The sequence below is a fragment of the Argopecten irradians genome, chromosome 7 (genome assembly GCF_041381155.1).
Source record: "Argopecten irradians isolate NY chromosome 7, Ai_NY, whole genome shotgun sequence".
Lineage (NCBI taxonomy): Eukaryota > Metazoa > Mollusca > Bivalvia > Pectinida > Pectinidae > Argopecten > Argopecten irradians.
In genome coordinates, this window is record NC_091140.1 from 15,284,269 (window position 1) to 15,290,276 (window position 6,008).

Here is a 6,008-nt window from a genome sequence, read left to right on the forward strand (position 1 = left end):
TCTCATTTTCTTTGAAGAATACATAGAGCAACTCTCAAATTCAAACCATACGGTATACAGTATTCAATTCTTTTGATATATATGTACATCAATGGTCCCGATAGTCGGGGCCTTCTTCTATTATTATGCGATTCTCCTCCAGTGCTTTAGTAAAGGATTTAGCGCAAAAAGCAAATACAAATGTAGTTCATGTGTATAAACTGATTAATATTTGACCCATTTTGGTTTTAAAAGCAAAAATATACCCATGCGTAATTTGTCTTCAACGAAAATATTAAGATTATGTCGAATGATATAGGTTTCAGGGGTATGACTATACGACCCACATTGATTTGAGAATTGATTGAATGAATGAATTGAAGAGTTTTACGTGTGGTAACGTAATCGTTTCTGGGCACCTTCATTTGAGAATTATCATTTTAGACGTTTTATACGTCTAGATATTAAACTTATATATGATATTTAGGGCATAGAACAAACGTTTATGCACAAATGTATATAACAACATTAAAAGTAATATCCCATCAACATAATACCAGAGACGTAGATAACAGCATAAATGTATACGTCTCTGAAAATACTAGTTGCATTACCGCAATAATGTCCTACAGAAGAAGAAAAAAACAATACAAACTGTAAAATTCCATGAATTTCACATTACATTTCCTGTATGTTTTTTAATACAAAATATAATTTCAATGTGCTCATACATACGTGATACATGTACGTAGGGTTTAATTAGGCCAGAATAACGTTTTTTGTTTCGGGTTTATTCCTTTCAGTACTGATTATATTTAAAACAAGTCAATATTTCACGTTAGTAGTGTTGGAGATGCTTGATCAGTTCAAGGAAGTCTAAAAATTAAAATGTTACGTGTAAGTGCGACATCATATAGTAAACATCTAAATCTTTGTTTTTTACCACTACCTTTAAACTCGCCCACTGGTATCACGTTGATTGACTGTTAATGAGGCTAACTAGCCTAGGACACTCCACTTTATCCTCATAGCCCAGCATTACCTGTAAGATACTGCTGACAGGTGTGTCAGTCACAGTATGCGTACCTTGACAGCGTGTCGTAACCAACCCAGGGGTCTAACTTTAGATTTCAGATTTTATTTCACTCTCAGACATAAAAGTATGTAACAGGAGGTCACTATACATAATATAAACACGCAAGTATATTGGCCCCATAGCGCGACAGTGCATTACAATATGTATTAGTGATGTACATGCTCAATCAATAGTTTTTCATTTTTTTTTCAAAACTTACATATATTTGTCAGAACAGTTATGTTACATATAGTAAAAAGGCCTTTCATTTTGATAACACTATGGTTTCTATAATAGTAACTTGGTTTATACATTTCTCGTAAACGTTTCACCATTTCATTACTGCATTGAAACAAATAATGATATTCGTTTCCAATATCAGTAAAACATAGATTACAAGTTCTATTTACTTCAGGCCTAGGGGTCCTAGTCCATCTTCCAGTTTCTATAGGTAAGTACATGTTCGAGGTTCTGAATTTTATGATGATTTGATATCTATTGGCTTTAATTTCACAAGATACTTTTCAAATTCAAAGTTACTTCTAAAAATAGAATAAGTACTGCCTCTTGATGAATTCTCTATATCATTAAACCATTTTTGTACAAATTGATCTTGTAATCTTTGTTTTACGATAGATTTTTAATATTCTCTATTATATGTACATACATTCTGGAAGTCCAATATATAATTTAAACCAGTTTGTTCAAAAATATTTTTAACGTTATGCATCCATTTGAAATCCATGATATTATTTGTTTGCAAGTTTAACATTAACTTATATATATTACTTAAAAGAATTAGTAGTAATCAATTTGTGCCAGAACATGATAATTCTGTTTTTAACCTCTACATAGTGAGGAAATCTCCCTAATTCACCATATATCATGTAATTACACGTACTTTTCCTAACGTTGAGTATACGTTTACAAAACTGTAAATGAAGCTTTTCTATAGCTGTAATGTTTTCGTGACCCCATACTTCTACTGAGTACAACAATATTGGTAAAACAAGGGAATCGTATACTTTTAACTGGAGATCAATAGGAAGAGGGATGTTTCTTATTTTCTTGTAAACAGCAAACATAGCTTTTCTTGACTGTTCCAACAGTTTCAATTTCGTTTTATGAAAACTGCCATTATACGAGTAATTCATCAATATTCCTAGATATGAAAACGAATCTACAATTTCAATCTCTTTGTTAAATCATGTGAAATGAGGATGAGTTCGAGGCTTCCTCTTTGAAAAAATAACAATTTTTTTCTTATTTGTGTTTACTTCAAGTTTCCAATTTTCACAATATATTTCAAATTTATTTAAGGCTGACTGTAGATCGTTAGCAGATTCAGCCATTATAACTGTATCATCTACATAAAAAATTACAAATAGTTTTATATACATTCCAATAGTATTACCTAAATCTTTTATATTCTTCAAACAATTGACACCATGCTCTCCAAAAAAAACTTTCAATATCATTAAGAAAAATAGCGAATAAGAAGGGTGACAAATTTTCTCCTTGCTTTACACCGACGTTGCAAATAAACATATCAGATACATCATTTCCATTCTTGACACAGGATGTTGATTTTCATATAGATTAATTATTGCTTTAAAGATGCTCCACCGCCGACAGAGCATAAATGATATTCATCACTTGAACAATAATGGGTATTTAATAGTGTATATATATGTCTAATTAACAGAAAAAGTAATATAAAATAATGTATTTTGCTTTTGGTGCATACGCAATCAGTACTTCATTCCATATAGGATATAGTGCCGCGGATTTTTTTCGGGATGCAATTAATTATTTTTTGTAATTTGAACTTGAAGTAAAATTAGAAGCTCAAACTTTTCAAAGGTGGTAATGGTGTAAAGTAAGTAACTTTTGTTACTGAAGAAAAATACTAAATCGCCTGCTCCTGTTTTTGATAGTGAAAATATACCATTTGTCAGCGGTGGAGCATCTTTAAACATTTTCCCAGTTATATTGCTTCTTTGAACTTTTTGCCATAAACCGAGTCTCCAAACTGAATCAAATGCTTTTTCTAAAATCAACAAATGAACAAAACAGTTTTTTACCAAGTGAGAAATAGATAGAAGTTAGAACATGTAGAATAAAAATATTATCAGTTGTAAATGGTTTTTCCTGAATCCTGCCTGGGAAGAATTTATCAAGTTTATTTCATCAGCCATTTTGTTTAGTCTACAGTTTAATATGAATGTAAAAACTTTACCGAGACAAGAAAAAAGGCTTATTGCTCTATAATTATCTAAATTGTCAGGATCTCCATTACGCTTATATTAAGGTTTTATAACCCCTATTTTCCATGAGCTTGGAATGAAGCCCGCATCAAATATGATATTAAAGAGACAATTCACTCAGGCTAATTCTTTTACATAACCTAGAAGCAAAATATAGCATAAATGTATTGTTCTACATTTCTTATGAAACATATAACGTAAAACATTGACCAATTCCATGACATTGTTAAGAATTTTAATTAATATCGCTGAAATATCAAATCGTTGATCAATACGATTTAGCAGGTACAATATGGACGCTGTACCCATACCGAGCCAAAGTCACGCACGTTAAACAAATGAACTGCATAACCACTGAGGAGGTGATCAAATTATTTTTTTAGGCAAGACAATTCACCTAATAAGGTAAACACACTACTGTCAGAGCGATTTGAGCAGTTCTGGACAAAAGTTGCATTACTCTACGAGCAAGGGACAGGGTTCGGCATACAAGAAGTTCGACATCAGTGTGTAATGGCGGACAGCGAGCGAGTTTGAACATTTCACACACATGTCACCACCATGGGCTTTTCAGGCATATCACAGTAAAACCGACTAATATAATTTCCATTAGAACTGGGTTTTTTTCCGATATATGTACAAATTTTAATGTTCTCTTAGACTGAATTGTCCCTTTAAATATCTTACAATATAATATAATGGCATAAGAATTCCTGAGGTGGATTTTAAGTATTCATTTAGAATTCCATCATGACCTGGAGCCTTATTATTACTTAAACCGGAGATAGAACAAGTTATTTCATCCTCAGTAATTTCGTTATTTAATACATCATCAAATACCCCATCAACAATTTTTAGCATGCTATGACGGCCTCTACATTACCAGAGATTTTAATAGTAATTGTATTTAAATCTCTGACATTACCTAACAGTTAATTAATAAAGTCTCTCGGTATGTTTCTGGGTTATATATCAAAATCGGGTTCATCTGAATTAAATAGTTTCAAATATCAGTGTGATATGCATCGGTTTAAAAGAAACGGTTTGGTGAATTAATTCATCACACAAAAATCTGTGGATTAAATATGTGAAAGTCATCACTCCATTTTCTGAGATAAAAAGAAATTAGCATAAGTCGTCTGTCAGCTCACGATTTACGGATGGAAATCGGACTATATAATGACATAGAGCCTAATATATTATACAGTGTCGATATTGTGTGATATTACATTATAGAAGACGAACTCCAATACATTTTGAAATGTCCCTTATTTGTAACTTTATGTAAGACATTCATTAAACCTTATATACATGGGTTCCGCTAAGAGAATACTAGCTAGTATACAATAAAGTATAGTTAAGCTAATAATTTACAATCCATTCCAAGTAGTATTCTGAGAAAATGTTCGTGTGAAAGATTATCTATATACGTACATAATTCGGGTCCATATGTCGCGAGAATCTTTATAATAAAATTAATTCTGTCCCCTTTTGTAAAATGGCACTTAGATGTGAAATGGAGAATAGGATCTATATACAGTTCCTCGCAGTTTTTACACACTTCCTCATTCCACGTTGGAGTATAAGTTAACATTTTGGTAACATAAAGTGTTGTATGCGTGCAGGGTATTTTCCACAGTATATGCGATGAATTGTACGTACAGTGTATATTTTGGAAGGGAAGAAAATCTCCGTCCGCAAGCATTCGGTCCCTTAGTAGCATATTTTCATAGTAATATATCGACGAATTTACCAGTCTTTTCCACACAATTGTGGAGGGAAATTGTGCTGTCTTGACATATTTAATCAAATGGTTTTGAAGATTATAATCTTTTAAAATCTTAACAATATCGGGTATAAATCCAATTTGTACAGATGAATTATCAAGATATTGGTATAAACGAGACAAAAATAACTACTTTGTTTAAGTTTTTGGCGGCAAGGCAATAAGCGTATGGAGAAAAAAGAGTTTCTTTTTGTCTATCTCCGCACCAATTCGTAGTATTCCGAGCATTGGCTCTGCATTGTTTGAACGAGTGCGTTTCTGAAAACACTGAATTCTTTTTACAGTTTCATGTTGGAAGATATTGAGCCTTTGACTATCTTTCTGAATTGGGTTGTTCCAAAATTGCGATCCGTAAAGAACACTGGGTAAAATTACTTTCTGGTATAGTCCGGCAAAGACCGTTGGGTTTGTAGTTTTACAGTCTTGTCCAAACCTTGTCATTAGATTGAATGATTTCCGTCCTTTTTGACATCCATTTGATATTGCATTGCCGACCTTAAAATCACTAGTTATTAGCATTCCAACATGTTTGTACGACTTTTGTATAGTTAAAGATGCTCCACCGCTGACAAATGATATTTTTTTCACTATCAAAAACACGAGCAGACGATTTAGTATTTTTCTTCAGTTACAAAAGTTACTTACTTTACACCATTACCACCATTGAAAAGTTTGAGCTTCTAATTTTACTTCAAGTTAAAGTTACAAAAAATAATTAATTGCATCCCGAAAAAAATCCGTGGCACTATATCCTATATGAAATTAAGTACTGATTGCGCATGCACTAAGGGCAAATTAATTAATTTTATATTATTTTTTGTGTTAATTAAACATATATATACACAATTAAACACCAATTTTTGTTCAAGAGATAAATATCATTATGCTCTGTCGGCGGTGG